The following is a 22,894-nucleotide window of genomic DNA, read 5'->3' as shown; positions in this document are numbered from 1 at the left end:
TGGCTGCCGGCCGCCATCTTGGCTGACAGTTAATTTGCATATACTCACTGATTAGCCAATGAAAAGGGTAGCAGTCGTACGCTAATTACCATGTTTCTCTTTTATTAGTGTAGATTATTATTTGCTATTTTATTCACTTCATGCATCTGTTTAGCAGTGATTTGTTGCCTGTCTGCTCTGTTGGGTCACTATCCGTGCACTCAAGATATGGCATTGCAAAAGTAGATGTTACTGGTTCCAACCATCTTAGAATTCTAAAGTCTATGGGAAGAATCAAATAAAAACAAGTTAGCAAATAAGCCAGATAATTGCAGTTTGTGGTAGTACCATGATAAAAAGTAAGAGAAAATTGTGGCAGAGTGTGGAGAGGGATGAGAGTGCCTCCTTTTTTATCAGAGGAGACCTCAGTGATTTGAAGGAGCAAGACCAGGAGGAGCAGACCAAGTATGGGAGCAACTGCCTAAAGGCCCCAAGATGAGAAAGGATCGGCATGTTCTAGGAGCCCCAGGAGGTCAGTGTGGCTGGGGTGTAGCAGGGCAAGTAGGAGAACAGAGAAAGGCTGAGGGGTAAGTGGAGACCCAGTCATGACAGAGCTTTGTGGTTTGTGGTAGGGAGTGTAGGTATTATTCTCAGTATAAAATCAAACTGCTGTGTGTAACCTTCCAGGTTAAAATTTCTATTCACGTTCTAAAAAGATATTTCGGGCTCTCCTGTGGTTACTGGGGGGACCGGCCACGGCCTGAACCAGGTGCTGCCAGGTCGTGCTCTGGGGTTTTCCCGAGGGTGCTAACCTGAGAATTCTTGGACTCTAGGAAACCTGTCATTAACTTTTCTCCACCTGCTTTTTCTCTAAATGCCACAACCATTTCTCTCTTTGCTTGATGGATAATAGAAGAAAAGATGCCAGAAGCACTGACTTTCAGGTGAGCCAGTTCAGGTAGAGTGCTGGCCCTAACACCTTTTACAGGAATCTTGCATGTCATTTTCACTTTGCAAGTTGGTTATATTCTTGCCAATTTCCCACTGTTCTTCACTTTGCTCCTGATCCACAGAAAGTATTCAGTAAATGTTGTTAAATTGACTTGACCTGGATTCCCAGTGGTGTGAGTAGAGAGGGAGACTTAGGAAGGCCCTTGGGATCCTCTTCACATCCTCTCTGGGGATTGTTTGTGTCAGTGGGTGACCAGGGCTTTTAAAAGAGTTAGTATTTTCTATCTGTGGTGTATGCAATTCAAGGGTGAATAAAATGACTCTCTGCTAGGATAAAAGGTGCTATGTACATGCAAAAAGTTTTTAAAGAGCATCTGGTTAGAGTTTAATGTGGCTGAAAAACATCCCTATTTTTTTTCATGTTTCAATTACGTGAATATGGCTAAAGTGTGCTTTGGAGATTTTCCAAAATAAAAACACTTGAGGTGAGAGAAATTTCAGCCCCAACAATAACTTGAAAATTGGAAGTTGGAATAGCAACTGTTTTTTCAACTGTCTTAACTCTGTCACCAACACTATGATGATTTGATCACATGTGACATGTCTGGTTTCTGGCCATTAAATTGCACACTTCAGCTATAGGCATCAGTCTTTCCCTTCTTTTCTTTCACCATGTGTCAGGTTGGGAGCAGAAGTGAGAAGGATGGGAGAAAGCAAGAGTTGGGGAGCCTTTCCATTGGCCCCAGGTTACAGCTGGTGACCCTGATATTCTCCGAAGCCTCATGTGATTCAGGCCCTGCAGCAAACCAGTCATAGGGAAGCTCTCTTCTGTTCCTCACAGTCCTCACCATCCCACTTGTTATTCATGTGCCGTTAGCTTGTGTGAACATCAAGGACATCCCAGGAGGGGAAATGCATCTCTAAATGGGAAAGGGCCCCCTGGGAGCTATGTGGGGAGGAGACAGCACTCCTTTGAGAGGTCATGGACACAAAGCTCTTGGTGCAGTGCCCGGCACAGAGCAGTCACTCACTGTTTGGTGGCAGCTCCTGCTACCGCTGTTATTTTTATTATTGAGGAGTGGTTTATAAATTGATTAGGTTTATATGAGTCTCATGTTGTCAGATACCAGCTTCCAGATCTACTGTTTCCACTGTTTCTCAGGCCCACCAACCCCTCAGGCATTGATTGCTTCATGCCCTCTTTAAAAAGAGAGCTTTGGGCCCTCTTTAAGTAAGGGGTTTTTATCCTCACTTATTCCTTGTATTTTAGTCTCTTCTGTTCATGGTACTCTAGTCATTGCAACATCTCCATGTGGAAATTGGCATTGCTTCTTATTGCCACTCTGAATGTCTTTAATGGGGGGGAAATAAGTCTTCAGAAGTACAGTGGTACATACCTATACCTTTCTGGCCACACGGTTCATGCCCCGCTTCTCCCTCTTTCCCCATACAAAAGGTTGTTTTCTTACCATCTCACCTCAGGGCTTTTCATGACAGAACATAACTCAACTAATTTTTTCTGTCATCTTTTGCACTTTGCTAAAGAGCTCTGAGATCTCAATTTGCTGGAAAAGAAGGAGCATAATACATCTGATCCCTCACTTAAGGAGGCAGGAAATCATTTCAGTTAGGGGCCTGGGAGACACGTCTATTTATAAAAGAAAAGGGTTGCTATTTCTCTGACTGCTAGCTTCCTTCTTTCTGCCCCCAAACCCACCTTTGGAAGTAATGGCTGGGCATCATTCTCAATGAAATAAATATTGTAATGGGTCAAGTAATTAGCAGGCAGAATTATGTTTAGGCTGTAACCTGACTCTAATTGCTGACCTCAGAGAATTAATTTCATATGACATAGCACCTTAGCTGGCTTCGAAGTTTCCACTCGTCTCTCCCTTCCCTCCTGATTGCTTTTTCTATTTCTGGGCTTGTCGTGTCGATGAGTCAGATGGCCCCAGACTCTTCCTGTGGATGAAAGGGGCACTCCTGACTTGGATGTATTTTCTGCATATATAAATTACAAAAAGGAAAACTCTTGTGTCCGTTCCTTGGCCTAAAAGTAAGGGAAACTGGAGGGTTGAGTGAGGAAAGTATAAAATATCCAATGTAAATAAAGGCTGGCCCTGGGACCTGAATGCAGCAGGATGTGCAGTGGGATAAAAAGGCTTTCGCGAGTAATGCTTTTCTATATTAAAAGTAGTCATAAGGGATGTGAGATGTGTAAGGTCCTGTTAATTTTTGCCACCACGTCCTAATTGTGAAGTTAAAACAAGTTACAAAATGAGATTAAACATCTCTATGAAGGCCTATTTATTTCTTCAGCATGGTGCATAGGTTTTTGTCTTTTTCCCTTAGCAAGTGTGGAAACAGTCACAGGTCCTATCTCCCTGGGTCCTGAAACTATTTCAACAGCTAATGAGTTCACTGGGGCCTTACCTGCTTTGATTTTCATAAATGGAATTTGTTACAGGAGTTCAGAAACTGTTGCACACTGACAAAACTGTGAAAACCAGTATTACCTTTCCTTTTTTCAGAGTTCAGCTTTTTATTGAAGGGTTACAAAAGAGCTTTAGTCAGAAAGACCAAAGCCCGTGTCATCAGATTCTTCTTTCTTTGCTTCCCCTTTCTCCTCCTCAGCTGGGGCAGCACCCACTGTCTAGGCAGGCCCACCAGCCCCCACACTGCAGATGAGGCTCCAATGTTGACATTGGCCACAGCCTTTGCAAACAAGCCTGGCCAGAAAGGCTCAACATTTACACCAGCTGCTGTAATGAGGGCATTGATCTTGTCCTCTGTCACTATCACCTCATGTTTGCAGGATAAGGGCCGAGTAGATGCAGATAAGCTCCGAAGGGGGGCTATGGTATGGGCTGCTAGTCCCCAGGAAAGTGAGGGCCTCACCGCAGCAGGGCCTTAGCTTCCTTGGAATGACAAAGTGCCTTTCCCACGAGACCTGAGTCACCTTTTTATTTTTAATCCTTGCTCAAGGATATGTTTCCATAGATTTTTTTCTTTTTTTTTTCTCTTTTTTTTTTTTTTTTTTTTTTTTTAGAAAGAGAGAGAGAGAAACACTGATGTTGATTGGCTGTCTCTCACAAGCACCCTAACTGGGGATAGAACCGCAACCCAGGCATGTGCCCCAGCTGGGAATGGAATCTGCAGCCTTCTGGTGCCAGATGACTTTCCAACCAACCAACCGAGGGCCAGAATCACCTTTTAAGGTCTAATTCAAAGCTGTGAAGTCATCAAAGGAAGTTGCTGTGCGTCCCTACTTGTATTGGATTTATTAAGAACCTAAAATCCCCTGAGAAACTGATTGGTGTGTTGTTGTTTTAATCTATGGCTACTCTGAAGAGTGACAAAGTGTTCTTTTCCACATTGGCTCCTAAAAACTTAGACCCAAGTTTGTACCCCATCAATTGCAAAAATATAGGGCATTATAACATCTTTATTGGAACTCTTTGATTGATTTCAGGTCTGATTCTTACATTGCTTTCACATTTGCTCCCACTTTTAATTTATACTATTTTTTATTATATTTTTTTGTAACCCTGTAAGCTGCTTAAATCCTTCCTAGAATAAGATGACCCATAGTTAACCAATAGCTACATACTTTTTAAAACTTAGAGAATAAAGTTGAGCAGAGAGGGAGGGAAGGAACTAAGGGGCAAAAGCAGGCAGGTGGGCAAACTATGAAAGTGTCAGCAACTTAACCTCCCTGGGCCTCAGTTTCTTCATCTGTTAAATGCTGACCTTCAGAAATTTTGTGGGGCTTAAAATTATTTTTAGACCATGAATATGAATACATTTTATAAATTACAAAGCTCTGTGCAGCTTTATTATGATTATTTTTAAGATGTTATTAATTAAGGCAATTCTCCAATGCTAATGCTAAGCCCTTGACCTAGTCCTAATCTCTGTCCAGTAGAAGGCACTTCCCTAGGAAGTGTCTGTTCTAAGAGAAGGGCCTGGCTCTTCTGAGAGCCTTCTTAGAGGTTCCCTCCAGCAGAGAACTATAATCTCTTGACCACCACAGAAGCAGTGCCCTCTCCCCAGGGTAGCTCTGAAATCTGCAAGCCTGATGGACTTTTATACCTGAGCCAGTCCAGAGGCCAGAACATCTACATTGTCACCAAAACCTGGAGAATAGCTGGTCAGCAAATCCTGTTTGCCTCAGTGTCTCAGCATCCTCCGGGATATTTGGTGAGGACATTGCACAAATCCCCCAAAACCAGCCCCTCCTCCGCTCCATACATGTTCTCATTTAGATTTGGGGATCTCAAGAGTACCCCACCTCCCACTTAGAAGTTTACAGAACTGTCATTTCATTGCTGACCCAATTTTAAAATTAGAACCTATTGGAGGAAGGGGATAGTATTCTGGGGGAATGGGAAGCATGAAGCCAGCCTTTGGTGATCACTGCTTGGCCACTGTTACTAATGACCTTCTTTAAAATAGTTGTGCTGTCAAGTGAGTTGAAGCAGAAAAAAAGGAGAGACCGAGAATCACACCTGCAATGATCCATTCTCATTAGAGGCCCGTTATTCCTGCAAGCAGATTCTGGTCAGGTAAAAGCTTCCCTGCACACCAAGCACAGGCCAGATTCCTCAGCGTGGCAGAAGGAGGCAGCACCATTGAGTGTGAGAGTGAGAGCCCCAGCTACCCGTATAGGAATGCTTGCCTGCTGCATCTGGGCCTGGGGATCAGGGCTGGCCCTGCACTTCCCAAGCCCCAATTCTGAACAATGGAGGTGATTGTGAGGATTAAATTAGGCACATAAAGTGCTTAGCCTGGGGGTGGGGGAGGGGAGAGGGTGACCTTTATCAGCTGGACCCTGCCCTCTCTAGAACTTCTCTTCCCACAGCACCTATGTGCAGCTCGCCCATTAGGACTTCCCCGGCCCTCTCACATCTGCCTTTTCACATGTTCTCTTTCTTCAACATCCAGATGAGATTCACTTCTTTCTGAAAGTGTCTGATGCACCAACAGAGCGTAGAGTTCTGCCCTCCTCATCCCCCTACTGCTGCATACTCTGCACATTGCATTTAATTGATTGTCACAAGATCTATAATTGGTTGATTTCATTAAGAATCCAAAAGAAATTCCAGTTTCTCTTACAAAGAAAATGATGACATGTGGTAAAGAAGTTGTTACTGTGTTTTACAACTGTAAACACCATAAGAAATCCTGTGTTGTAAAAGCTAAGCCAAGACCACTAAATACATATTTCATTGAGGTACAATTTACATTTATTGAGGGTCTCAATAAATCTTAAGTGTAGTTTTCAATCAGTTTTGACCAAGACCTAGAACATTGCAGTCACACTTGAAAGTTTCCCAAGATCCCCTCCCAGTCAATCCCTACTCCACCCCACACACAAAAGCAACCACTGCTCTGTTTCTGAAATTCTATGTGAATGTCCCCTACTCTAGAAATTCATATAAATGGAATCATAGAATGTACTGCTTTTCTTCAGTAATGCTTTTGTGACTCATCCATGTCATTGCATTTACCAATAGTCCATTCCTTTTATTACTCAGTAGTATTCCATTATATGAACACTAGAGGCCTGGTGCACAAAATTCGTGCGGGGGGGGGGGGGGGGGTGTCCCTCAGCCCAACCTGCACCCTCTCCAATCTGGGACCCCTCTCACAATCCAGGACTGCTGGCTCCCAACCGCTGGCCTGCCTGCCTGCCTGGATTGCCCCTAACCACTCCCCTGCTAGCCTGATTGACACCTAACTGCTCCAACACCAGCCCGATTGGCCCTAACTGCCCTCCCCTGCCGGCCTGGTCACCCCTAACTGCCCTCCCCTGCCGGCCTGATCGCCCCTAACTGCCCTCCCCTTGCTGGCCTGGTTTCCCCCAACTGCCCCTGCAGGCCTGGTCCCTCCCAACTGCCCTCCCCCACAGGCCTGGGTCCCCCCCAACTGCCCTCCCCTGCAGGCCTGGTCCCTCCCAACTGCCCTCCCCTGCAAGCCTGGTTCCCCCCAACTGCCCTCCCCTGCAGGCCTGGTTGCCCCCAACTGCCCTCCCTTTCAGGCCTGGTCGCCCTCAACTGCCCTCCCCTGCCGGCCATCTTTGACCACATGGGGGCGGCTATCTTGTGTGTTGGAGTGATGGTCAATTTGCATATTACCTCTTTATTAGATAGGATATCATAGTTTATCTGTACTCCTGTTGATAGGCATCTATTACATTGTATTTTTTTTTTTTACTTTAAGTTATCATATCGTAAAATTAGCCTTTTTTTTTTCTTTGACATACAGGTCTATGAATTTAACAGCCATACAGATTTCTGTGGCCACCATCACATCAGGACTATGCACACAGTTTCATCACCATAGAAAACTCCCTAATGCTATCACTTCCTAATCCCACCCTACCTCCACAAAAGACCCTGACCACTTCATACTCATTCTTCATCACTATAGCATCACATTGCATTTTAATTGCTTATACACATCTGTCGTTCTCACTTGTCAGCTTCTCAGAGTAAGGACCATATCTTACTTACCTTGCTTCCTCCTGGGCTTACTTAGCACAATACCAGGTACATAACAGGTGCTTATTAAATATTTGAAGAATGAATGAATAACTGTCCATGTGCCCACATAATAAATCCCTTCATAATTTTTAGGAGGGAAGGAGAAGTAGAAAACTAAAGGAAACCAACAATAACTTGTTCTTTTTAAGAAAATCTTGGGTCCTTTTCTTACAGTAATAACAATTTTATGATTTGAAGAAATTCTAAAGAGTGCTGTCTGGTAATTGCCACTTGAGAGAATATGTTGAGTCACACAAAATGAGTAATCTCCTATAAAAAGAGTTCAGCAAATGTTTAATTATACTAAGAATATCACTGCTGGTTAAGTTTGAACATGGAAATTAAAAGGAAGAAGTTTAACATGGTTCTTTGCCTACTACCTATTTTTAAGTATATTCCAGAACTCTAAAATTCTCTCCTGGAGTCTCTAATATATTTCCCAGGCATTCTTAGCTGTATAAGGATTCTCTACACTATACTTAGAGAAACTCAATATTCATACTGTTACTTTTGAATGAGATTTTGGTTTCCATATGTTCTCCTAAACCAGTGTCATCCTTATCTAAAATTTATTTTAATAAATCCATTATTCTTGCAAGTGATACTTGGTTCTCATAGTTAGTGCCTTCCCTAGAGCATATTCAGTTCTTTTCAGCTCCAACTTTACTTTTTTTACTCTTCAGTGTTTATTGATATTTATTTTTTCATTAATCACAATGCTTAAATACCTCTCTCTATATCCTTTTTATCCTCTTAACTTCACCCACCAAGACATTATCTTTTACAAACTGAGCCCTTTGTCAACTCCATGTCACATTTCTTTAAGCAAATAAATTTTCTCCATATGTTTAGCATATACTCCTGAGTCCTGTAGCCTATTTCCTCTTTTAAAACAGAAATGGGGAAACAGCTGTTTCTCCATTCCTATAAAGTGTGTTCTGTTTTATAGATCATGCTGGACAGCTCTGTTTTGATGTCTGCAATATTACTTGGTCCTTGAAATTGTGAATTTCCGGGACCTGAATTTCCCTCTCACATTAAGGAAAGAAAGATTAATTCTGCTAGATGTTTCAGTGTGTTAAACAGGCCATGAGGTCTTCTCTGTCGTTTGTTTCAGTAGCTACTGAAGGGCTCACATGCCTTCTGCCTTGTAGCACAACAAAGTTTTTAACTGTTAAGATTGATATTATGTGGTCATCTCATTCTGTGTTTCAGGAGATGTTGATTAACTGTATCTGCCAGATTCTATGCTACTTGCAGGGCTTACAGGGATGGAAGGACACCGTGCTCTCAGATAGCCCACTGTCCAGTAGTAAGGACAGATGCAATATGATGACTGGTCTAATTACATGATACATGAGCTATAACAACTACCTAGAGGAGCAGTTGGCAAACTATGGCCCATGAACTGGGTGCCTATTTTGTATGTAAAGTTTTGCTGTAATATAACCATGCCCACTCATGTACACGTTTTCACTGGGTAGTTTCAAGATTCAATGTGTAGAGATCATGTGGCCCACAAACCTGGAGTATCAACTACTTGGTCCTCTAATGAAAAATTTGCCAACTTCTGGCTTAGAAGAAGGAACATTGAGAAAGTATATGGTCACCAGAGAATAGGGTATTGGATGACCCCTGGAGAATGCCAACATTTTAAGGGATAGATAAAAAAAAGACAGTGTGGTTTGAGAACCAAACCATAGTGTGCCAGAAAACAAAGGAGGAGTGCCAAAAAGTTGATGGTTAACAACATTGTCGAATGTCCCAGAGCAATCAAGTAAGGTGATGGTTATGATGACCATTTCCTGAGAATTTACTTGTGTGGGGGATTGGGCGCTAAGCAATTTACATGCATCATGTCGGGACTCCATGTAACAACACTATAAGGTAGTCACTATTAATATCCCCATTTTATAGATGAGGAAATTAAGGCACAGAAAGAGCAAGTAAGTTTTCCAAAGTCACACAGCTTGTAAATGCAGAGAAAGCATTTTAATCCAGGCAGCCTGATTCTAGAGATCCGGTAATTTTAATCCCTGTGCCATATTGATTTGGCATTTAGGGAATCATTGATGGCCTTTGCAAGACTAATTTCAGTAGCATGAGGAAGGTGGAAGAAAGCTTCCAATAAGTGATAATGATGTTTACCATGGGCTATGCATTGTTCTGTTTTTACACTAACTCATTTTATCCTCTCAACTACTTCATTATATATGTAAGAAAATCACAGCACAGAAAGGTGAACTTACTTGTCCAAAGCCAAAGAGCCATTGAGTGACAGAGGTGTAATGTGAAATTCTGTAGCAAAACAGCTTAACCTCCATACCTACATCCTTACTAACCTTCATCTATTCCTGGCCCTTCCCCAGCTTTTTCAGAGATTTTGGCCTGAATCTGGAGCTCCCTCTCTTGCTATTCCCTGCATCCTAATGTGACAGCCATTTAGAAACATAAAAGAGAAGAATGCTCAATATATTTTTAAAATAATATGGTGTGGTACCTATGAAGAGTCAGAGGCAGATCAGTGGAACCAGACCCTAGCGTATGTATGCTTTATGTTTTGATTAAATGAAAGTACCATAACAGTCAGTGAGGAAGGAAGCATCATTCAGGAAGATGTTAGGACAATTGATTAAATATTTGGGAAAATAATAAAGTTAGAGCTTCACTTTATATCATTCAACAAAATCTACTCCATAGCATTTAAGTTAAATGTTTAAAAAAAATTAGCCTATTTAACCATTATTTGAGAATTGAATCATTAATGTGAACATTGATTGCTGGACTATAATGTCATTGTCCAAACTACTTCGCTCATTTGAGTCCTTGCATCTATTTGTTTTTATAGTTTTTTCTTCTCTCCCTCCACTTTAGAATATGCACTGTCACTTTTCATTTCCCTCAAATGTCTGTCTTTCTAAACCTGTGCCCCTCTTGAAATTTACTGCTTTTAATATCAAGAGTTCCTGCTATGCCCTAGCCAGTTTTTCTTAGTGGTTAGAGCATCCGCCCTCAGACTGAAAGGTCAAGAGTTCGACAGGTACCTCGGTTGCAGACTCGATCCCTGGCCCATTCCCAGTGCATACAGGAGGCAATCAGTCGATATGTCTCTCTCACATCGATGTTTTTCTCTCTGTGTGTCTCTCCCCTTCTCTTCTACTCTATCTAAAAAATCAATGGAAAAATATCCTTGGGTGAGGATTAAAAAAAAACACATGCTTACCTTTTTACAATGTAATTTCTCTTCTAGAAATGTGTTCTAGTAAGAAATACATAAAATGTTACAAAGTTATCTATTATGATATATTTGCAAAGGCAAAATTTTGTCTAATTAATGATTAAAGAACAAATAAATGTAATGCAGGCAAACAACATGTTGTTATATAGCCATTGAAAATGTTTTTCAAGACTACTGGAGATGGGAAAATATTCATGATAGAATGTTAAATGTATTTGGAATTATATTTGGTATGTAATTCCAGATATATAAAGTTGTGTGGACGTGTGTGTGCATGTGTGTGTGTATACACACTGAGACAGAAAAAAGGTAGAAGTAAATGTGTCAAAATTATAATAGATCTCTTGTTATAGTGGGACCATCTTTGTATAGTAACTAGAGGCCTGGCACACGAAATTTGTGTGCGGGTACGGTCCCTAGGCCTGGCCTGCAATTAGGGCCATCTTCCCCAGCTGCCGATAGCCAGCCCCGCCCCCTGCCACCACCCACCGGCCATCGGGCGATCGGAGCCTACTGGCTGAGGGGAGGGACCGAGAGGTCGGCCGTTCCCACCCGCTTGCTGGCCCTGCCACCCACCCCCAGTTCCCTGTTCACGATCAGGCGATCGGAACCTGGCGGCCAGGGGGAGGCACTGAGAGGTTGGTGGTTCCTGCCCACTCACCGGCCCCGCCCCCGCTGTGAGTTGCCCTCTGTGTGTGGGGCAACCGGCAGGGCGGGGGCCTTGGCATGGTGCAACCCACATCCCCCGCCACCCACCCCTGGTTCCCTGTTCGCCATCGGGCTATGGGAGCCTGCTGGCCAGGGAAAGGAACCGAAAAGTGGTCAGTGCGCTTCATAGTGACTGGTCGAGTGGTCGTTCTGGTCGTTCCACCGTTAGGGTCAATTTGCATATTACCCTTTTATTATATAGGATACCAAATTTTTGTTTCTTTTTACTTGTCTTTATTTTCTGCAATCTCTACAATTAGTATTACCTTTATATCAGGGAAAAGTAAAAAAAAAAAAAATTAATGATGACCCCATCAAATTGGTAGTATAGTTTTGACAATTCAAGTATTATTTTAGTCTCTCTTATCTATTTATCTCATTAGATTGTTACACCTCAGCTTCATCCCATATCATCGTGTAGGACATCATTCCAAACACAAATCCCTCTCTGTATATTTCCCATGTAGTGGGTAATTCGTTGATAGGTTAATACCTCTAAGCCTAGTTTACCAGTAGGAAACTTTAAGGATGGAGTAATAGAGTACCTTGTCCTAAGCTACACAAAACGGTGGTTAAGATCTGGCTTTTTCCATTGAGAAGCTACATAAGAAAATTAAGCATTCTGAAGCAGAGCATGTGAACATTACACCCACTTTTAATGATTCACACAATGTACATTAAGGGCATACAGTGAGTAATCTGATAGGTAGTTGGGGTCTCTGTGAAGGCTATGGGGCAGTCTTAATAGAAACAGTGTGCTTTTCCATTGTAACATTTCTCTTCCTTGGGATCCCACTTTATAGCAAGGTGAATGTGTAGCAGACCTCACTGCAGCCTCATAAGCTGTTTCCTTATGAAAATTTCTGTTCAGAGGACATGATGTAACTCACCATATAACAGGCCATGTTCACCTTTTTTATTTACTTTTTTATTTTACCTATGCCTCTGTACTCCTGCATTCCACCTCACTCTGGAAATTTTGACTTGTCCAAGGATACAGCATTTTTAATAGAAATTGGCCTGAGCCAGGAGAGAATCATAAATCACAGCAGTATGACTTCAGTTCACAAATGGGAAAACTGTGGCACAAAGTAAGTGATTTGCCTAAGATCACAAAAGTTGGAACTATAATCTAGGCCTTCTAAGACCTCCTTCATCACTCCTCTACACTGGCACTTCCCAAAATGTGCGCACAGAGTACTGTTCTGGGAGTGCTAACAGTTGTGCTGCACAGAGCTGAGGTCAGGGGTCAGATAAGTCTGAGGATGACCTCATTTCCATTCCCACACTTGGATAGTAATGCATATTAATATATTAAAGAATCCTTGCAATAAGACAGATACTAAACAGATGGGATGTGGGAATGACAGGCATAAACCAGGACTAGCCTAGGCAAACATAATATGTTTTCTCCACTGCTAATATACAGGATGGAGGTGGCTTGTGGGGGAGAGTTACTAACACATAACTGGGCAAATTGAGTAGGTTTGTTTGTTTGTTTGTTTCTTTGTTTGTGTTAGAGGGGATGCTCAGCACATTCAGGAGCTCTGTCCCAATTAAATGGGTGTTATCCTATATAATAAAAGGTTAATATGCAAATCAACCAAACGGCAGAACAACCGGTCACTGTGATGTGCACTGACCACCGGAGGGCAGACACTCAATGAAGGAGCTGCCCCCTGGTGGTCGGTACGCTCCCACAGGGGGAGCGCCGCTCAGCCAGAAGCCAGGCTCATGGCTGGCGAGCACAGCAGTGGTGGTGGGAGCCTCTCCCGCCTCTGCGGCAGCGCTAAGGATGTGCAACTGATGGCTTAGGGAGCGGGCCTATGCCGTCAGTCAGACATCCCCCGAGGGCTCCCAGACTGCGAGAGGGCACGGGCTGGCATGAGGGACACTCCCCTCCCTCCCAAGAGTGCATGAATTTCATGCACCGGGCCTCTAGTTCAAATATAAGAACATACATTATTATGTTAAACTGGGCTCTACCCACAAAGGCCCATGAATTCCAATACTCTGCTTACAGACCAGAACCATGGGAGAGCCAACTAGTTTGTTTTTAAGTTAGAGGGGCAGCATTGCATAGTGATTAAGAATAAACTCTGAATCAAGACTGCCTAGATCCAAATCCAGGCGCTCACTCTCATTTACCTTGGGTAAGTGCCTTAGTCTCCACTTCTGTAAAACATTATCATAACAGTACCCATCTCATAAGATTGCCATGAGAATTAAATAAGCCAGTGTATTCAGAACATGTTTCTTAAAGGTCAGCCTCCTGTGGCTCTGGGTGCTTTGTCCCCATGTAGGCTGGTGGTTCCTGAGGATGCTTGCTATGTGCATTTTTAGAAATTAGTAAATGAAGCATTACTAACCCAGAGCAGTCAGAATTTTGAAAAACAACCCTCAAGATTTAATTCTACTAACATGTAACTGGTGACACAAATCTTGTAGCATTTAAGCTCCCTGCAGAAAAGAGGTGAAAGATTTTTCATTAGGCATGTGTTTTTGAGATTATCTTATTGATCTTAGTATTTTACCTTCTTTCAGAGTTTCAGGAACCATAAAGCAACTCCAGTTCAGAGTTTTGCCATCTTACTTCAGAAATTCTAACTCTAAAGTTTTCTGTGGGAACTGGCAAGATGTATTGTAAGCAAAGTCTGGATTTGTTGCTAGGGACATCTTCAGCTGTGAAAATAACATGATTGGAAGGTAGAACAGGCTGCAGCAGTTGCCACTGGGAATGGCAAAATTAAAGGTGAAAAGGGATTCCCCCCACTCCCCATTCCAGTTCAGAATGACAACAAAACTTCTGATAGAGAGAACCAACTCATAAGAACTTATATTCAGAAGCATTTGTTTTGTCAAATCTTTTGGAGAGAGGGAGAAGGCATCTTAAGAAGCCTGAGAGATGGGAGAGGTAGATTGTGCCGTTTCTTGCTGGATATGGGGACTAGGAAAAACAAAACCTGAGAGGTATGTGCCCAGCTAATTTAAGCCTAATGAACCACCACAAGCCTGCGGAAGACTTTGAGTGGTCCAGTGTCCCCACACCTGGACCTAGGACTGCATGGCCAGAAAAGGCTGTGACACTGACGATTGAACCTACCCCAGCCTCTCTGAGCAGCCTCTCAAAGCAACCAGAGCCCTGCATTAGGCACCACAGACTTGGCCTTGGGTTTTCTGCTCCTCCTGCCATCTATCACTGAATGCATTTGCACACTAGATCCTAGTCTTCTTTTCTCCACATTTTCCTTTCTTAGTGAAAATTGTGACTACTTGTTGGATTATAGCCTTAAGACAGCCTTGTTTCTACTTTCAGAAGATCTTTACAGAGGAGGTGAAACTTGACCTGAATTTTGGAAGGGTGAGATTTTGATAGAAAAGCAGACATGACAAGGATAAAGGGAGAGGTGGCATTCTGAATAGTTAGAATAAGTGAGAGATACATTTACAGACAGTACAATTCTTTTCTGGTGCGGATTAATTGATTATAAGCCCTTATTCTTTGGTCATGGCATAGCTGTAGTAATTATTTTGAAAAGTGTACAGAAGCAATAAAGGATGGAACATGACCACAGTTAGTATAAGTGGAATCAGAATTGAGAGCCCCTTTCTCATTGGCTGTGCTTCTCACTGCTTGCCCCTCCCCTCCACTCCTCTACCTCTTCTCCCCTCCACTGCCGTGTTGTTTTGCTGGCTTGGCCTTAGGACCTTCACCAAGTTCACTCTTCACAGGGTCTTGTTCTTTGGATGTGGGAACTGTGTTCTTTCTCAGTGATGCTGGTGGGAGTCCCTTAATAAGCTGAGAACATGTTTCTTAACGAGTAGTTCCCAGCCCTGCCTCTCCTGGCCAAATAAAACATTCTGACTCCTAGGGATGAGTAATTTTAGCAAAACACTTAGACTGTTGAAGTACAGCTGTGTCTCTGGCATTAGTTTTCAGTGTGTATAGTTAGATTTCTCAGCGGACAGCTGACTACCTCTAGAAACAAAGAACACCCCCCCCCAATAAGTGAAATTGAACTAAATTAAATAAGAAGGATTTTTAAAAACTGGGTCACAACCTAATGATAAAAGGAGCAATTCGACCAACAGAAGGTTGTAACAGTTCTCAGTTTGCATGCACCTAATATACCTAGTAGATAAAAACTGGTAGAATTAAAACATGGACAGATTCCAAATAAGAGTGGGAGATATTAATAAACATTTTAATTATTAATAGATAAAACATAAATATTCATAAAAATATAACAGATTTGAAAAACATGCATTAGTTTTATCTATAATTATATATATGTATATGTATATATATACATATATGTGGATATGTATCTATAGCTCTACATCTAACAGTTAGAAACTATACATTCTATTCAAAAAGAACTTTGATACATTTTTAAAAATTGACTATATACTAGGTCATAGGCTGGCAAACAGAAACAGACTTATAGATATAGAGAAAAAACTAATGGTTGACAGATGGGAGGGAGTTTGGGTAAAAAGATGGAGGGATTAAGTACAAATTGGCAGTTACAAAATAGTTATGGGGGAAATATAGCCAATAATACTGTAATAATTATGTATGGTGCCAGGGGGGTGCTAGACTTATCAGGGGGGATCACTTTATAAGTTATATAAATGTCTAAATAATATGCTGTACATGTGATATTAATATAATGTCAACTGTAACTGAAATAAATCAAAATTTTAAAAAGGATATGTCATTAAGCTGTAAGAGACATCTTTTCATGCAGGGCTGTGTTAAGATTGTGTCCTGCGGGTTTAGTATACCTGGGATTCAAATCCTACCCCTGCCAGTTATTTAGTTGTGTTATATTGTGCAAGTGCTACAAATTGTTTATAAAAATTAACTTTTTTAAATATATTTTTATTGATTTCAGAGAGGAAGGGAGAGGGAGAGAGAGAGATAGAAACATCAATGATGAGAGAGAATCATTGATCGGCTGCCTCCTGCAAGCCCCCTACTGGGGATTGAGCCCGCAACCCAGCATGTGCCCTTGACCATAATGGAACAAGGGGCCCTTCAGTCTTCAGGCCAGCACTCTAGCCACTGAGCCAAACTGGCGAGGGCAACTTTTATTATTTTTTAAGTCAGGTTTATTGAGGAGTAATTTACATATAGTAAAATTAACCCCTTTTAGTATACAGTTTTATAAATTTTGATTAACGAGTACAGTAGTACAACCACCACAACAATTCAGAGAACATTTTCATCACCCTCCAGAGGTCTCCCTTCTCCACTGCTGATCTGTTTTATGTCCCTATAATTTTAAATAAACTAGAGTGTTAAATAAATGGAATCACACATTAGATAGCCTCTTGAATCAGTCTTCTTTTGCTTAGCATCAGTCTTTTTTTAAAAAAAATATGTTTTTATTGATTTTAGAGAGAGAGGAAGGGCGAAGGCTAGATAGAAACATTAATGAGAGAGAAATATACGCCAGCTGACTCCTGCATGCCCCCTACTGGGGATGGAGCCTGCAACCTGAGCATGTGCCCTGACTAGCAATCAAACCAGTAACCTGTTGGTTCCTGGGTCAATGCTCAACAATTGAGCTACACTGGCTGGGCTAGCATCAATCTTTTGAAACTTACTCATGTTGTTGTGTGTTTCAGTAATTTGTTTTGTTGAGAAACCATGAGAACTAATAAGAGAGTTTAGGAGGTTGCTCACCAGGGTAGATCTAGGTTTTTGTGAGGCCTGAAGCTCATACAATTGGGGAGGGCAGAGGAGGGGCTCTCTTTGAAAAGAATATAAAGTTTTTGATACAAAATTAGGTATGAGGGAAGTTATTTTAAATAAAAAAGCACAACAACAGTATTGCTACAAACACAGGAATTCTGAAAATTTTTATTTTACTCACCTCATCAAAGAAGAAAGAGTAAAATATGGTTTCTTTAAACTATGCAAAATGCACCATCTACTATATCCTATTTTGAATAGGTAAAAATGGGAACCTAATTCTCTGTTTAGTTTTACATTTTTGATGATTGGGAGAATTTTTCCCTGACTGATTTCTGACTCCATGCATCCAACCCTAGCATAGTTATAGGGATGGGTGCTACGGGCACATTTGTGTCATGACCTACAACATCCTGCCCCCTCACTTTGTATCCAAGTGTCCAGTTAGCACAGGGTGTTAGGATTATTCCTTGAAGCATTCCTACACTAGGACAGCTCCAATAAATAATATATATATGATTGTGAACCAGGTAATATCCCATTACACTTATACTAAACTAGAGACCTGGTGCACGGATTCATGCACCAGTGGGGTCCCTTGGCCTGGCCTGCGCCCTCTCACAATCCGGGACCCCTCAGGGGATGTTGGAGGCCTGGTGCATGGATTTGGTCCAATCCCTGCAGGCCAGGCCAAAGGACCCCACCGGTGCACGAATCTGTGCACCAGGCCTCTAGTATATATATAAGATATTTAGTTAATCTCTTCACACCCTCCGCCCTCCCCACTTCCCTCTAAGATTCATCAGTCTGTTCCATGTTTCCATGCCTGTGCGTTGAGCGTCTGCCCCCTGGTGGTCAGTGTGTGTCATAGCTACCGGTCGAATGGTCGCTTAGGCTGTTATATATATAGATGTGTATTCAACCAACTTCCTCTAACAGTATTCCCAAAATGCTCACTCCCACTCCAACACCACTCATTAGGAGATGTGTGACACAGGATAATTCTAACTGAAAATAGATAGTAGTCTTAACATATTGTGGTTAAAATATCTTTCTTTTGCAAATTTTTAAAGAAAAAAGTGACTCTACGATTTATTGCCAAGGTCCCTCCCAGAGCCTAGAAAGGGTTGATACAAGCAAGTGGGAAGCTTAAAGAAATCGATGGGAAATTGGACTTCTGATATTTCTCATAGAGAGGACGAAGACAGGGATTGGGGGAAAGTCCTTTTTCACCAGGCCAGTGTTGCTCAGTGGCCGAGCGTCATTGACCCTTGAACTAGGAGGACACAGTTAAATTCCCAGTCAGGGCACATGCCCAAGTTATGGTTCAATCCCCAGTCAGAGTGTGTACAGAAGGCAACCAATGATTCTCACATCAATGTTTCTCTCACCCTCTCTCTTCCTCAATCTCTAAAAATTAATAAAAACTTATTTTTTAAAAGAGAAGACCTTTTTTCAGCATGCTCTTCTTGATATATATATATGTATATATAAAGATATTTTTCTTGATTTCAGAGCGGAAGGAAGAGGGAGAGAGAGAGAGAGAGAAACACCAATGATGAGAGAGAATCATCGGTCAGCCGCTTCCTATACGCCCCACACTGGGGATCGAGCCCACAACCTGGGCCTGCACCCTGAACTGGAATCGAACTGTGACCTCCTGGTTCTTAGGTCGACGCTCAACCACTGAGCCACACCAGCCGGGCCTTGCCATATATTTTAAAATAACAGTGTACTTGATAAGAATTAAACAAATTCCATCTGGTGATATCTTTTTCTTTATTTTTCTTTTTTCTTTTTCTTTTTTTTTTAAGTAGACTCAGGGATTTGGGGGTGAGGTGACACCTTCTTGGTGGCTCCAGTTCGTGGGCTCAATTAACCACTAGGACTGAGTGGCACAGGTCTGGCGTAACTTTCTCAAATGCCAGCAACTAGTAGAGGAACCCTGGTGCTGGGCCCAGGCTGGGTGGCTTGGGTCTCCATGCTTTTCTTTCGGTATTCTCTTAATGGAAATCACAGAATTAGCATCCTTATTTCAGAAGAGCACTTTTCTCTTGTGGAACCAAAAAATATCAGGCTAAAGACACTAATATATTCAACCCATAGTGATATGATATGAGGTCATTTTAAATATTAAAAGGTTTCAAATGAAATAATTTTTGTAACAAGAAATAACTCATGGAGCATTTGATTAACAAAGTATTTTAAATATTTCTCTTGGGGTTTTGTTGTATAAGAGTCACATCCCTTTTAAAGTATGCTATTTTCAGCTGGATTGCTTAAATACAGATTGTGTACACTTCCATTTTCAGGCTCTGGGAAATGGAGGGATACAGAATTCAAACATTTTTTTAAAATAAAATAGCATAGCTTAATTTTTTAAAATTTGTGGTTTTGATCCTGACATTTATTTGTTTCATCCTTTTTACCTTAAAGTGATTTTAAAGCTAATAAAAGGGTAGAAGATTTAAGGAAGGGGTTTAATGTTTACACAGAGAATACATATTCTATAATAGAAATGTAAATAAAGCAATAGAAAGGAGCACTTTTTTCTTATAATCAACACTGGGTCAAGTACTTGAGGTACTCATGGGTACCCTCAAACTGTTTACAGTTGAAATGGAGAGAAAGCCTAGCAATTATGCAACATGTGCACACACTGTGAGGAAGGTTAAAATTTTTGCTGATTTATAAGGTACAGTAGGTGTACAAGTCCTAGCAAAGGCTTACCTGAAGGATTTCAGATGAAGATGGTTGTAGGATATTAAAAGAAAGAGGACAGTATGAAAAGAAGCCAGTGTAAGAAATTTCACAGGACTAAAGGTGGCTTTTTCTGGGGAAGGGTATTCCCCAGGTAGGGTTGCCAGATTTAGCAAGTAAAAATACAAAGCACCATGGTAAATTTGAATTTTAGATAAACAGTTAATAATTTAGCTATTCCCCATGCAATATTTGAGACTTACCTATACTAAAAAATTATTCAGTGTGTATATGAAGTTCAAATTTAACACAGCCTCCTGTGTTTTAGTGCACCCTAGCCCTCAGGCCTTTTTTTAACTCCACTGTGGCTTCCCTGGGTTGACCGCCATTCTGAACCCAGCTGCCCTCCAGCCACTGAGTCAGAACTGCAGTGACAGGGATGCCTCCACAGCAGGATGGTGCTCCAGTCTGGTCCACAGCCAGCCACACAGCTTTTCCAGCATAATGATTTTGGGCTTCCTGAAGAATAGTGAATTTCCTTTAAAGGCTTTTTTTTTATTAAAGTTTTTATTTTGAAATCAGTGTAGAATCATATGCAGCTGTTAAAAACAATACAAAGAGATCAACCAAAGGACTTGTATGCATGCATGTTAGCATAACCAATGGAGTGGGGGGAAGTCAATGGGGGGGGAGGAGACACATGTACTACTATTTGTAATACCTTAAACAATAAAATAAAAAAAAGTTTTAAAAAAAAACTTGGGGGGAAAACGACCAAGCATATTTGGAAAAGTACCAAAAATAATTTATAGAAATGGAAAATGTAATTACTAAAATTAAACCTTTAATGAATGGTTAAAAGTCAGGTTATATGAAATTGAGTAAATAATTACTGGATGAGATGATAAAACCAAGAACATTACCCAAAATGTGACCCAGTGAGACAAAATAATAAGAAGGAAAATATGAAAAAGAGATTAAAATACATAGAAGGTATATGGAAAGGTCTAACATAGATGATCAGAGTTCCAGAGAGAAACAATAGAAAGAAAAGAAACAATATTCAATTATTTAATGACAGAGCATTTTTCAGAACTGTAGAAATATACTTATATAGTATAAGTATAACTTATGATAGAAGTTGTGATTTTTTGTATACATTTTGCTATAACCTAATAAAGTGAAATGTGATTTTGCCTTACAACTAAGAAAATAATACAAAGAAATCATATGTCCCCTTTCCTAGATTCCCTCAGTGATAACAAAACTATAGATCAAAATCAAAACAAGGATATCGACGTGACACAGTCAGGATACAGAACATTTCCATCCCAACAAGAATCCTTCTTGTTGCTCTTTTGTAGCCACACCCACTTCCCTCCCAACCCCATCCTGTCAACTCCTTGTAACCTCTATTTTGTTGTCCATTTCTATAATTTTGTCATTTCAGTAATGTTATATAAATGAAATCTTACAATATGTAACCTTTTGGGATGGGCTTTTTTCCCTCATCAGAATTCTCTGGAGATTAATTTCTGCACCTATCAATAGTTCATTTCATTTTATTGCTGACTAGTATTCCATGGTATGGGATATACCACAGTTTGCTTAACCATTCACCCACTGAAGGTCATCTTGGTTATTTCCAATTTGGGGGCTATTATAAATAAAGCTGCTATAAACATTTATGTACAGTTTGTTGTATAAACATGTTTTTTTATTTCTCTGGGATAAATGTCCAGGAGTACAATTGCTGTATTATCCAGTAGTTACAGGTTTAGTTTTTATAAGAAACTGCTAAACTATTTTCCATTTGTGGAATGGAAGTGTCTGTACCATTTTACATTCCCAGCGCAATACATAAGTTATCAGTCTCACCGTATCCTCGCTCATCACCATTTGGTATTGGTGCTATTTTTTAAATGTTAGCTATTATAGGTTTATCATAGTAATATCTCATAGTTTTAATTTTCATTTCCCTAGTGTTATGATGTGGAACATATTTTAATGTACTTATTTGCCATATTGTATTCACTTCAGTGAAATATCTGTTCATGTCTTTTGATATTTCCTAATTTAATTGTCTGGGTTTTTAGTGTTGAATTTTGAGAATTTTTTAATGCTGTCTAGACACTAGTCTGTCCTTTGTTAGATACATGGTTTGTAACTTTTCCCCACTCTAAATCTTGTTTTTTCAAGGTCCTTGCAAAAGCAAAAGTTTTCAGTTTGGATAAAGTCTAACATTAATTATTTATTTTATTGATTGTACTCTTGGTATCAAAATTAAGAACTCTGCCTAATTCAGATTTTTTTCTAAACTATAAAGGTTTTATACATTTTTCCCCATTTGTTGAAAGGACCTTTCCTTCATTAAATTGCTTTTGTACATTTGTCAAAAATTAGTAGGGCATATTTGTATGGGTCTATATTCTATTTCTATAGCTATGTAAGTCTTGAAATTGCGTAAACTAATTTCTCTCACTTGATTATTCTTTTTCAAAATTATTTTTACTATTCTAGTTCCTTTGCCATTCTACATAAATCTGTAATAATAAAAGCATAATATGCTAAGTAGACTGGACAGCTGAACGACCTTCTGGACAGCTGAACGACCTTCCGGACGTCCTTCTAGACAACCTTCCAGACGAAGCCAGGGCTGCAATGGCCAAGGCAAACAGCTGCGAGGGCTGAGCCCCTTGCACGAATTTTGTGCATCAGGCCTCTAGTTTTATAATAATTGTATATATCTAGAGAAAATCTTGCTGGGATTTTATTAGAAACTAGAGGCCCGGTGCACAAAAATTTGTGCACTCGGGGGGTGGGGGGGTCCCCCAGCCCGGCCTGTGCCCTCTCGCAGTCTGGGACCCCTCGGGAGATAACGACCTGCTGGCTTAGGCCTGCTCCCGGGTGGCAGAGGGCAGGCCCAATCCCTAAGTGCAGCCCCTGGTCAGGCTCAGAGCAGGGCCGATTGGGGAGTTGGGGCGCCGCCCCGTCATGCACAGAGCAGGGCGGATCGGGAGGTTGCAATGCCACCCTCAGTCACGCTCAGGGTAGGGCCGATTGGGGGATTGG

At 41.1% G+C, this 22,894-nt stretch overlaps 1 protein-coding gene across 3 annotated transcripts in view; it reads left to right on the top strand.

The window, feature by feature from the left end:
- Nucleotides 1–22,894, top strand: part of CMSS1 (cms1 ribosomal small subunit homolog (yeast)) — a 387,195-nt gene that overhangs the window by 322,463 nt on the left and 41,838 nt on the right. Inside the window, exon 1 of one of the 3 annotated variants that reach the window (XM_005861241.2) lies at nt 9,996–10,017. The exons of the other annotated variants lie outside the window; for them this stretch is intronic. The gene's annotated coding sequence lies outside the window, so the exon portion shown is untranslated. Of the gene's footprint in view, nt 1–9,995; nt 10,018–22,894 lie in introns of those variants that run through there. 3 annotated transcript variants of the gene reach the window in all.

Source organism: Myotis brandtii, unplaced genomic scaffold, assembly GCF_000412655.1.
Source record: "Myotis brandtii unplaced genomic scaffold, ASM41265v1 scaffold1464, whole genome shotgun sequence".
Taxonomy (NCBI): domain Eukaryota; kingdom Metazoa; phylum Chordata; class Mammalia; order Chiroptera; family Vespertilionidae; genus Myotis; species Myotis brandtii.
The sequence above is the reverse complement of the archived record's forward strand: the minus strand, read 5'-3'. Positions and strand labels throughout refer to the sequence as shown.